General features: G+C 43.9%; 1 protein-coding gene and 1 long non-coding RNA gene across 4 annotated transcripts in view; one reads left to right on the top strand and one right to left on the bottom strand.

The window, feature by feature from the left end:
- The window catches only part of LOC109921827 (cAMP-specific 3',5'-cyclic phosphodiesterase 4C-like), a 271818-nt gene that overhangs the window by 139948 nt on the left and 118749 nt on the right, over window positions 1-13121 (bottom strand). The gene's annotated exons all lie outside the window — the stretch shown is intronic.
- Window positions 1-13121, top strand: part of LOC125486499 — a 32291-nt gene that overhangs the window by 8984 nt on the left and 10186 nt on the right. Inside the window, exons 2-3 of the long non-coding RNA XR_007265165.1 lie at window positions 12164-12254; window positions 12644-12719. This is a non-coding gene — a long non-coding RNA (uncharacterized LOC125486499). The remainder of the gene's footprint in view (window positions 1-12163; window positions 12255-12643; window positions 12720-13121) is intronic.

Raw genomic sequence — 13121 nt, forward strand, 5'->3', positions numbered from 1 at the left:
AAAATCTGAAAAACAAGAAGTACTGCAGAAACTCAGCAGGTCTGGCAGCATCTGTGGAGAGAGCAACAGGGTTAATATTTTGGGTCTAGTTACCTTTCTTCAGAACTGATTGTAACTGGGAAAAGGTGGTACATCTGCAGAAGACAGACAATATGTCCCAAACATGTTGCGCATTTACTACAGTTAAACAGTGACTTTGCCAAAAAAATATTGAATTGATTTTAAAGTGCTCTGAGTTGTCTGGATGTTGCAAAAAATAATTGATAAACTGTACTTTTTCTCATCTATTAGCACTCCCTTGGAGTTGGTCTGAAGAATCATGCCTTGTCATTCAATGACCATCACCGAACAAATAACAATAACAATGGCAAATATAATTGTTATTTTTCTCCAGTGCATCCCATGTTAAGACTCAGTTTAACACATGTAGCCTCAGAATGTCGCTGAAGTCTGATGAGATCACAATGGCTGAACATACGCTTGAGATTGTCCTGTGCCAGAAGTACAGGAGGCTCTCTGGTTTGGCGATGGCCTAGTGGTATTCTCACTAGACTGTCTAATCCAGAGACCCAGGTAATATTCTGGGGACCTGGGTTTGAATCCTGCCATAGCAGATGGTGGAATTTGAATTCAATTTAAAAGAAATATGGAATTAAGAGTCTACTGATGACCATCAAACCATTGCTGATTGTTGGGAAAAACCCATCTGGTTCACTAATGTCTTTTAGGGAAGGAAACTGCCATCCTTACCTGGTCTGGCCTACATGTGACTCCAGACCCACAGCTATGTGGTTGACTTTTAACTGCCCTCTGGGCAATTAGGGATGGGCAATAAATGCCGCCTGGCCAGCGATGCCCTCATCCTGTGAATGAATTTTTAAAAAGTCTGCTTTGGGGACTCTGACCACTCATGTTGTCCTGGTTGCTAACCTCTGCCTACAGATGGTGTCACTTGTCAGCTAGACCCTCCCACTTGTGAGAGATAGTAGGAACTGTAGATGCTGGAATCTGAGATAACACAGTGTGGAGCTGGATGAACACAGCAGGCCAGGCAGCATCAGAGGAGCAAGAAAACTGACGTTTCGGGTCTGGACCCTCCTTCAGAAATGGGGGAGGGGAAGGGGTCTCTGAAATAAATAGAGAGAGGGGGAGGCGGTGATAGAAGGTGGATAGAGGAGCAGATAGGTGGAGAGAAGATGGACAGGTCAAGGAGGCGGGGATGAAGCTAGTAAAGGTGAGTGTAGGGAGGGAGTAGAGATGGGGGTTGGTCAGTGACGGGGGTGCGGATAGGTGGGAGGGATGACAGACAGGTCAAGGAGGCGGGGATGAAGCTAGTAGATGTGAGTGTAGGTAGGAAGTGGGGGTGGGGGTTGGTCAGTGAGGTGGGAGGAGCGGATAGGTGGGAGAGAAGATGGACAGGTCAAGGAGGCAGGGACGCCGGGGGGGGGGGCGGGGGTTGCTGGTCTTGGGATGAGGTCGGGGGTGGGGAGATTTTGAAGCTTGTAAAGTCCGCATTGAGACCATTGGGTTGTAGGGCTCCAAAGCGGAATATGAGGTGCTGTTCCTCCAGTTTTCAGGTGGCATTGTTGTGACACTGGAGGAGGCCCAGGATGGACATGTTGCCCAGGGAGTGGGAGGGGGAGTTGAAGTGGTTTGCAACTGGGAGGTGTTGTCATTTGTCACGAATCAAGCATAGGTGCTCCACAAAGCAGTCTCCGAGCCTCCGCTTGGTCTCCCTGATGTAGAGGCGGCCGTCTTCCCTCCCACCTATCCGCCCCACCCCCCTCACTGACCAATCCCCATCCCAACTCACTACCTTTACTCGCTTCATCCCCGCCTCCTTGGCCTGTCTCTCCACCTATCTGCTCCTCCATCCACCCTCTATCACCGCCTCCCTCTCTCTCTATTTATTTCAGAGCCTCCTTCTCCTCCCCCATTCCTGAAGGAGGGTCCAGACCCAAAACGTCAGCTTTCGTGCTCTTCTGATGCTGCCTGGCCTGCTGTGTTCCTCCAGCTCCACACCCTCCCACTTGTCATGACTAACATTTACTGTTTTCAAGTTTCTGTTGACAGAATCCTCAAATCAGAGTTTTGGCTGCTCAACTGGTCTTTCAGCGTGAGCAAGCTTCATCAGTAGCCTGTGGATGGATGTAGGATGATGAAGTCCGCTCTAAGATGAATGAACATTAAAAGCATTTCATAAACAAGAGAGGGTGAAAGCAGACATCCCCTAGTCCCTACAGAGTCAGGCTCCAGTTCATGTGATCTGGTCTCACCATGACCCTGCACCTTTCACTCAGTAACTATTTGTAGTTACAGGTATAATAAACCCTTTACTTCACATCTCCCTCCCAATTTCTTTTACAGTGCCTGTTTTTAACCATTTGCATGGTTTTCCTCAGTTGAGAGTTCATGGTGATCTTCCCACAGAGTATTTCAGCATGACAGACTTTATCAAAAGTCTCTCTTCTGTCTGTTGTTTAGGAATAGCAGCAGACTCAGTACAAACTGTTGTAAATCTTTCCTAACCTCTTCTTTCTCAGTCTCTGAGGCTTAAGAGCATTGTGTGGCTGCTCGTAGCTGATATTTTAGATCTGCAGTCTCCGAGTTAATTATACTGCACAAATTTATGTTTAACTTTGATCTGTTTGAATTCCTTTTGATGCTTGACTTTTAACCTTCTCCAAGACACACTTCAGTTCCAAAAACTGGTGAGTTCGGGGGGAAAGGTGTGGGTTACAGGAGAAATGGAGGGGAACTTGCAGGGGGTGGTGTTCCCATGTATCTGCTGCCCTTGTCCTTCCAGATGGAAGTGGTCGTGGGTTTGGAAGGTGCTGCCTGAGGATCTTTGGTGAATTTCAGTTGTGCATGCTGTAGATAGTACACACTGCTGCTACTGAGCGTCGGTGGGGAAGAAGATTGACGTTTGTGGATGTAGTGCCAATCAAGCGGGCTGCATTGTCATAGAATCATAGAATACAGAAGAAGCCCTTTGGCCCATCAACTCTGTACTGTCAAAAATATACTACTCCTACATTAGTTCCACTTTCCTGCACTAGGCCCATAGCCTTGAATATTATGACACTTCAACTGTTCATCCAAGTACTTTTTAAAGGTTGTGAGGTTCCTGCCTCATCTGCTCTCCCAGACAGTGCATTCCAGACTCGCACCATCCTCTAGGCTAAAAGGTTTTTCTTCAAATCCCCTCTAATCCCCTGGCTTTCACTTTAAATTATGCCCTCTTGTTATTAATTTTTTGACAAAGAGAACAGCTGCTTTCAATCCACCCTGTATGTGACCCTCATAATCTCAAACACCTCTATCTGGCCCCCCTCTCAACCTTCACTGCTTCAAAGAAAACAACCTGAGCTAATCCAGCCTCTCTTCATCACTGAAATGCTCCATCCCAGGCAACATCCTAGTGAATCTCCTCTGCACCCCCTCCATTAAAATCACATCCTTCCTATCGTGTGGGGACCAGAACTGCACACAGTACTCCAGCTGTGGCCAAACCAAAGTCCTGTACAGCTCCAACATAACCTCCCTGCTCTTATAGTCTATGCAATGACTGATAAAGTGTGTGGTATACCTTCTTAACTACCCTGCTAACCTATCTGTGGACAAGTACCCCAAGATCCCTCTGTTCCATTGAGCTTCCTAGTGTCCTGCCATTCATTGAGTACTCCCTTGTCATGTTCCTTCTTCCAAACTGCATCACCTTTCATTTATCAGGGTTAAATTCCATCTGCCACTGATCTGCCTATCTAACCAATCCATTTATATTATTCTGCAACCTAATACTTTCTATCAACCACCCAGCCAATCACTGTGTAATCTGCAACCTTAATTATCACCCTCCCTTACCCTCAACCTTTTTTTCTATATTCTTTATGAATATCACAAATAATAAGGGACCCAGCATTGATCGCTGTGGTACACCACTGCACATCAGGATCCAGTCATACAATCAGTTTCCTTCCACTACCCTCTGTCTCCTGTCGCTAAGCAAACTTTGGTTCCATTTTGCCAAGTTACCCTGGATCCCATGAGCTTCTATCTTCTTTAACAGTCTCCCACGTGGGACCTTATCAAAGGCCTTGCTGAAATGCATACATCAACAGTTCTACCCTCATCTTAACACATGGTCATCTCCTCAAAAAACTCCATCAGATTTGTTAGGCCTGACTTGCCTCTGACAAAGTTGTGCTGACTATCCCTGATCAAACCTTGTTTTTCTAAGTGGAGATTAATTTTCTCTTTCAGAATTTTATCCATTAGTTTCCCTACCATTGATGTTAGACTCTATAGTTCTCCAGTTTATTTCTTGTAAAGTGGAACCACATTATAGCTGTCGCGTAGACCTCTGGCCCCCTCCCCTATGGTCTCTCCCTTGTGGCCAAAGAGGAATTAAAATGTGTAATTTCTTCCCTCATCTCCCACAGCACCCTGGGATATAACTCCGGATTGGGGGATGTGTCCACTTTTAAACCAGTCAAAACCTCCACTACCTCCTCACTTCTTCTATCAATCTGCTCTAAGTGCTTCATCCTCTCCATTTCTGCGCCTGCATCCTCCTTCTCTTGAGTAAAGATAGATTTCAATTACTCACTTAACACTCTCCCAATGCCCTCCAGTTTCACACACAGATTGCCCCCTTGGTCCCCAGTAGGCCTTACACATCCCTGGATATTTTCTTCCCCCGATGCACTTGTAGAATAACTTGGGATTCTCCCTAATCTTACCTGACAGTATTTTCTCATGCCCCCCTATTTACTCTCCTAATCACTTTCTCGAGATGCCCTCTGCACTTTCTACATTTCACTAGGGTTTCCACTGTTTCACTCCCTTTGTTTCAGTTAAAAAGCCTGTTTTTCCTTTTTATCTAATCCTGAATATTCCAGAATCCAGGGTTCTCTTGTTGTTCCTATATTTCAGCCTGAAGGGAAGATGTCTGATCTGTCCCCTCTGCAGTACACTTTTGAAAACCTCCCACTGTTCTGCTGTAGATTTACCCTCAAGTAGCTGTTCCCAGTCTACTTTGGCCAGTTTATTTTGGTAAAATCTGCCTTATCCCAATCCAAAAGGCTTTTTCGCACACTATCTTTCTCCTTTTCCAAAACAAACTTAAAACATACGGTGCTGGCACTATCACTTAAAATATTCCCATGGTGCCACCTTGTCAAGCTTCTTGAGTGTTATTGGAGCTGCACCCATCCAGGCAAGTGGGGAGTATTCCATCGCACTCCTGGCTTGGGCCTTGTAGATGGTGGCCAGGCTTTGGGGAGGTAAATGGATTACTCACTGCAGGATTCCTAGCCACTGACCTGCTGTTGTAACTACAGTACTAACATGGTGAGTCCCATTCAGTTTGTGGTCAATGGTAACCCCCAGGATGCATCTTTTTTTGAGATGATCATTGCCTGACTTTTGTGTGGTGTTAATGCTACTTACCACTTTTCTGCCCAAGTCTGGCTATTGTCTGGTCTTGCTGCATTTGGAGATGGACTACAGTGCATCTTGCAGATAGTACACACTGCTGCTACCGAGAATCGGTGGTAGCAATAGTAAATGTTGAGGTGGGTGAGGTGCCGATCAAGCGGGGGCTGCTTTGTCCTGGATGGTGTCAATCTTCTTGAGTGTTTGTTGGAGCTGCACCCATCCAGGCAAGTGGGGAGTATTCCATCACACTCCTGACTTGTGCCTTGTAGTTGGTGGACAGGCTTTGGGGAGTCAGGAGGTGAGTTACTTGTTCTGAGCAGCTCTTTTAGCCGCAGTATTTATACAGCAAGTCTCGTTCAGTTTCTGTCTGGGGTAGCCTGAAAGATGTTGATAGTGGGGGATTCAGTGATAATACACCTTTGAATGTCAAGGAGATGATGGTTAGATTGTCTCTTGTTGGAGATGATCATTGCCTCACTGTCACCAGTGACATCCTCAGTGTTACTGCTGACAGGAAGTTCTGGGCTATGGTTTCTACCTGAATGACAGCTTATATTTATACAGCACCTTTTATGTGGCAACACATCTCCAGCATTTTCAGAACAATGCTATTAATCAAAAGTCAACCCTGAGCAACCCAAGAAGATATTAGGGCAGTTAAGGAAAACCTGAACAAAGAGATAGATTTTAAGGAGGGTCTTAAAGAGGTTTAGTGAGTGAGTTTCAGAGAGTGGGACCCAAGCTGGCAAAGCTACCAATGGTAGAGCAATTATTATCAGGGATACTCAAGAGGACAGTATCGGAGAACAGAGATCCCGGAGAATGGAGGAACTGAGGGTAGTATAGAAATCGAGACAAGAGGTTATGGAGGGATTTGCTGTATTTAGTGGCTGTGATGCTTCCACAGTCAAATATCCTATTGCCATGCTACCTGGGGCTAAGTAGATGAAGCATCAGAGAGGTTGGGTCTGGGAAGTAAGTTTTGAGGCATCTTTTCATCTCAGCTGGGCTCGTTTCCAGGCAGAGTTAAGGATTTATTCTCAAACATGGTTTAAACTAATTTATATGATATTTATTTCACGGCAAAACATATTTTATCCGGGCTCTGCTTTCACCCAGAAGATTCCACTTGATGTTGTGCTCACTGCCAACTTTCCATGCATGACGCAAGCCAAGTCTGGTCTGAAAATTATTTTCTTTTATGTTCGGTTCAATCTGCACTGCCCTTCACCCAGTCATTGGTTCACACATCAGTCAGCTAATCCCTTGCTGCTGCTATGAATGATGTCAGAATTAGAGAGCTTGGATTCTCTCAACTCACCAAGTGTTAGGTATAGGGCAATGCCCGCTCTACACTTTTAAACTGAGTGTAAAGCTCGTTCTCCTCTTTAAAACAGAAAGCAAAGTTTGCTCCACACTGTCCCCACCAAACACTCCCAGGACAGGGACTGCACAAGGTTAGATACAGAGTAAAGCTTCCTCTACACTCTCCCCATCAATTACTCCCAGGACCGGGACAGCACAGTATTAGATACAGAGTAAAGCTGCCTCTACCCTGTCCCCTAGGACACTGATTGTTATAACCAGATATTAGAGCTGGCAACATTAAGACTTTTTCTTTCAAACCTTCATGGTTTGTTTGTGAACACTGCAGCAGTGGTATGACCAGGTGGCAACAGATTTCCCCAAATCTGTCTGATCAAGTTCAATTACGGTTAATATATGATGCAGAAGTATGCCATTCAGCCCAACTATGATGGAATCAGGGTTCACTTGAGCCTTCTCCCACACTACTCATCCTAGTTTATCAACATATCCCTCCATCCTTTCACCTTCATCTGTTTATTCCCGTTTCACCTAAACCAATCCATATAAACAGAAACAGAAATTGCTGGAAAAGCTCAGGAGGTCTGGCAGCATCTGTGGAGAGAAATCAGAGTTAACGCTTTCAGGGTCAGCGACTCCTCCTCACAGCACTCCTCGTAAAAGTGAGTTTGAAATTCACACTACTTTCTGGGTAAAACGAAATAAAATCTTACCGAGAGCTTTCACAGCCAGTAACTACTAGATCTCTCGAAGTGCTTAGTCAGTGAGTTTTACATCAGCCACATCCAGCTCTTTTCTCCCAGTCCAGGGCCCTGATCACCATTTGTCAGCCTGTATTAAGGTGAGGTATACACTCAGGTGAGTGGACTAACAGATTGTATTGAATAAAACTGTCTGCAAGGGACGGTAAGAGGTGCCATCTCTGGAACTCAACACACTCAGATCCCAGTTTCATCTGATCCAATGCTACTAACCAGGAGAGACAGTGGTTCAGTGAGACTGTCACTGCATTAGTGATCCAGAACACCAGGCTAATCCTCTAGGGAAATGGAATCGAATTTCACCAGCTCCTCTGGTGGAATTTAATTATAATTAATAAATATAGAACTTAAAGCTAGTGACGGTGACCCTGGAACTATTGATTGTTGTAAAAACCTATCTGGGTCACTAATGTCCTTTAGGGAAGGAAACTTGCATCCTTACTCACTCTGGCTTCAGACCCACAGCACTGTGATTGACTGCAATAAGCACTGACCTTGCCAGCAATGCCCAAATTCCAACAATTAACTATGACATAACTCCTTTTGCACACACACTCAACAGCTATTCCTAGAATAAAGGTATAATTAACCCTTTCCTCCACATTGGTCACCTGCTATCCTGCTCAAATCAGTGAAGACGTCTTTGTTTAATTTTTGGGAGAATGCTTGGCAGGTTTGTCCTTGAAAGGATTGCTTCATTAGTGACTTTGCCTTTCCATTCAATGCCAAAGATGCGTTGTCCCCTTCTAAACTTGCTGAAACTTTCCCATGGACAAGGGAACATTTCTCTGCCCATTGCCTACAGCTGAGGTTTAGCTTGGGTTTGTTCATCATTTCAGTCCAAGGTGATGTGTTCCACACCCCGGTACTTTCTGCAGGAAGAAAATATCTCATTGGACCTGAAATTCTGCCCATGCATCTTTTTCCTGGCAATCTCATGAGCATTTGTTCAAATTTACAATCTATGTTAATGACTTGGATGAGAGGACCGAATTGATGGTAAACTTGCAAAAGACAGTAGTAAGTAGGAAAGTAAGTTGTCAAGTGGGCTTTGGGAGTCTACAAAGGGATGTGGTTGGGTGAAAGAGTGGGCAAAAACTTACAAAGTGGAGTATAATTTGGAAAATAAGAACTTTGCCACTTTGACAGGAAGTATACATAAGCAGTATATTACTTGAGAGGGGAGGAACTACAGAAATCTACATAGAGAGGGACCTGGGGATCCTGGTACATGAATCTTAAAAGGTTGGTATACAGATGGAGTAGGTCAATAGGAAAGGAAATCAAATATTGCAGTTTATTGTAAAGGACCATAGAATCCCTACAGTACAGAAAGAGACCATTTGCCTATCAAGTCTACACCGACTCTCTGAAGAGCATCCTAACTAGACCCATTCCCCCATCCTATCCCTGCAACCTCACATTTACCATAGCCAATCCATCTAACCTACATGTCTTGTGGGAGGAAGCCCAAGCAGAAATCCACACAAGCACAGGCAGAATGTGCAAACTCCACACTGACACAGTCACCCAAGGCTGGAATCAAACCTAGGTCCCTGGTACTGTGAGGCAGCAGTACTAACCAATGAGCCACCATGCCACAAAAACATGGTGGTTTTGTTAGAGTCTTCAGGGCCTTAGTTAGACTGCATCTGGAATGTATAAGTTTGGTCACTTTACTTAATAAAATGCATAATTTTATTAGAACCTGTTCAGAGAAGAATCAGATGATTGGTTCCTGGGATGAAGAGATAATCACATGAGGAAAGGTTGAGTCTGTATCCAGTGGAGTTTGGAAGAATGACAGGTGATCTTACTGAAAGATATTAGATTCTGAGGGGGATCTAACAGGGTGCATGCTGAAAGGATGTTTCCCCTTGTGGGAGAATCTAGAACTAAGAGACATGGTTTAAACATTAGAGATCTCCCATTTAACACTGTGGTGAGGAGCAATTTATTTCTCTCAGAGGTAAGAAACATTTGGACAAACATGTGAACAGGCAGGGAACAGAGGCTTATGGACAATGTGCAGGCAGATAGGATTAATTTAGAATGGCATCATGGTTGGCACGGACATGGTGGGCTGAAGACGTGTTCCTGTGCTATACTGTTCTATGTTCTATGTTTGTAAATCTGTCAAACCCAATTCCCTAATGAGTGGTGGAGCCTGGAGCACTGATTATTCTCGAGGCTGAGTTAGACAGATTTTTGATTGACAGGGTTTATGATTGGGGATGAGGCCATAAACAAACCAGCCATTAAAACATGGAACAGGCACATGGGTTCCAATTGCTGTCTCCTGCTCCCAGTTTCTATACTCTTTTGCTTACATGGGTTAGTTTAGCTCAGTTGGCTGGACAACTGGTTTGTGATGCAGAGTGATGCCAACGGCAGGTGTTCAATTCCTGCATCAGCTGAGGTTACCATAAGGATGCTCCTCAAACTCCATCTTGCCTGAGGTGTGATAACCCTCAGGTTAAACCAGTTGCCTCTCTCTGATCAGAGAGAGCAGCCCTATGATCTGGTAGGATTATGGAGGCTTTACCTTTTAACTTGTGCTCACCGTAACTTATTTAATTTTGTACATTTAGCCTCTTATTTATAAACATCAGGTTCTCAACTGATTTATTAACCACTTTCTCGAACTGTCCTGCCACCTTCATTCATCGCACTCAGAGGGTAGTGGGGAATTCTTTTCTGCAGAGGGCTGTCAAGGCTGGCTTATTAAGTATAAGGTCAAGGCTGAAATAGACAGATTTTTAATCAGTGAGGGGAAGCAAGAGTTATAGAGAAAAAGCAGGAAAATGGATTTGTGAATTGTTAGCTCAGCCACAATCTTATTGAATGGCAGGGCAGGCTAGATGGTGTGAATGGCTTACTTCTGCTCCTACATCTTATCATCTCACAATGGGAAGTCATATAGAGCCTGATGGGTGCAGTGTGGTGATTTCAATATTTATAATGTGGTGAGGAAACAAATCAGTTTAATACCTCCAACTGATCTATATCCTGCTGTATTCTCTGACAATCCTGCTCACTATCTGCAACTCCACCAATCTTTGTATAATCCACAAACTTACTAATTAAACCTGCTCCGTTTTCCTCCAAATCATTTATGTAGATCACGAACAGCAGAGGTCCCAGCACTGACCCCTGTGGAACACCACTAGTCACAGCCCTCCATTCTGAAATGCATCCTCCCACCACTACCCTCTGTCTCCTATGACTAAGCCAGTTCTGTATCCATCTTGCCAGCTCACTTCTGATGCCACGTGACTTTACCTTTTGTACCATTTGAGTGAGAGGACCATTGACCAGTGTCACAAAGAAACATATACCCTTCATTGAGCTCTTGGTAAATCACAGTGTAGCAGCTGGTTCATCTCTATAGAAATGTCCTGGTCCATTCCAATTCTACACAGAGGAAGCTGCTTTAACAGAAATTGCTGGAGTATTGTCAATTATATAATGAAGGAAGATTGGAGAAAAGGTCCATGGATGGTCAAAGATATAGTGAGCAAGATGAAGCAGAAACAAACATGAGGGAGAAGCAGTTCAGACAGAAAGAAAAAGGAATGAGAGAAAGAGAGAGTGTGTAAAGAGATTGGCAGCTCACATGAAAGAGAATCCAAAAGTCTTAGAACTATAACGAACAAAAACATGGCAAAAGGAGGAGTGGAACCAATTATGGACTGGAAAAGTATTCATCAAAGCTGGGAGCATCGCTAAGGTTCTTTACCAAGGATTCTGCCAAAGTCGTAGTGAAAGTGAATGGGTAGAAAATTGATAAAGAGGAGATAGATGATAAGCTGGCTGCACGTAAATTTGAGAAGTCACCAGCATTGGATTAAGTGCACCTTGGGATACTTAGGGAGGCCAGGGGTGGTAATAGGTATTGGCCATTGCAATTGCCCTTAGACCCACGGTTGGTGCAAGAGGAACAATGAATTGCTACTACATCAGCATTTGAAACAGGATGTAAGGTTAAATCATGCAATTATAGGCCACTCAGTTGAACTGCGATGATGGGAAAGATTTGAAAATCAATAACTGGGGACAAAGTTAACTGTCTTTGGACAAATGTGAACTAATGAAAGAAAAGACAATAAGAATCTGCTAAAGCCAAATTGTGTTTCAGTAACTTGCTGGAGTTATTTTGCTGAGGTAATAAGAACGGGTAATGCTGTTGATGTAATATACACAGCCTACCAAAGGTTTGGACACAATGTTGACAACAGATCTGTCAGCAAAGTCAAACCCCATGGTATAAAAATGGCAGAGATAGAAAATTACATGTGCAGGACAAAACAGAGAGTCTCGCCAATAGTGTCTGTTCTTTAAACCATCTCAAAAGTACTAAATACCAGAACGGTTTAAATCCAAGTTGGGTTATATCAATGTTGTGCTTGGGGGTCAGGAAGATCGACACAACCAGATAAAAACTGAACACCAGCTGCTCCAAGCCCATGCTCACTAATCTTCAGTCAGCTGATCGATAAATAGTAGTGACCAGCCCACAAAGCAACATTCCATGCACAAGATGTCAAAAGCCTGTATGGAAGTTCCCCAGTTCTCAAAACTTTGAGCATCAAAGATAGGGAATATTTACAGATTTTTAAAAATTTATTCATTCACAGAATGTGGCATCGCTGGCTGGGTCAGCTTTCACTGTACATCCCTAATTGCCTTGAGAAGGTAGTGAAGCCTCCACGCTGCTATCCGTGTGAGGTAGGTGCATTCTCAGTAAATTTCTGAGGGAACTTTTTCACTTTCACTAATTCCTTAATTAGTAGGTGCTATTAGTTTGTAACTGGCTTGACTTGTCCTGAATTTTGTTAATGCTTTCATCTTTTTTAGATAAACAAGTTAGTGCAGTAAGAATTAAAGCAATCAATGCCAACAATGTGTCCAAGTTGATGAAAATTTATTTTGCAAAATAATACCTTTGTTTGGCAACATCTAGTTTATTATGGTAGAGTGCACAAACAAAGATGAGATTCATCTAAAATTCCAATTGTTTAATGCAATGAAACAGAAAGCAGACTGATATCAGCTGTTTAAGATAGTTTGTAAAAGACAACTGAACCTTTGTGGTTCTCTCTTCATTGTCTCCACAGTCCCCAATCAACCCGTATGAACTCAAAAGTTGATGAGCTATCTCTGCAGCAGCTGTTGGGCTTGTTGTGAGCACAGGTGGGTCCCTTGCGTTAGCCTCCAGCCTCCTTTCTGGGTTTTGGTCAGAACCATGTTTTTGCTTTTTGAATTTTTTTGTTCTCAGACCTCACCCCATTTCAGATGGATGTTGAAAGTTTGGTGCAGGGCCTCCTGGATGCTAAGACACAGAGATTCCTAACTTGGCCAAACAACAAGGGTTGCTGGGTACGTCGGCCAAGTAAAACTCTGAAATCACAAAGCCCACACGCCAGACACAGTGCAAACATAGCAGCCAAGGGCTGATGACATTACCTTAAAGTAAAAGGCTACAGTTATCCTGGATAGACATATCCGCAACAACGTATTTACTAAAAAAAGGAGGACCCAGACAGAAAGGCACTGGGTCCTGCTACACAAAGAAACTAACAGTAGCATGCCATC

This window comes from Rhincodon typus, chromosome 29, assembly GCF_021869965.1.
Source record: "Rhincodon typus isolate 14 chromosome 29, sRhiTyp1.1, whole genome shotgun sequence".
Lineage (NCBI taxonomy): Eukaryota > Metazoa > Chordata > Chondrichthyes > Orectolobiformes > Rhincodontidae > Rhincodon > Rhincodon typus.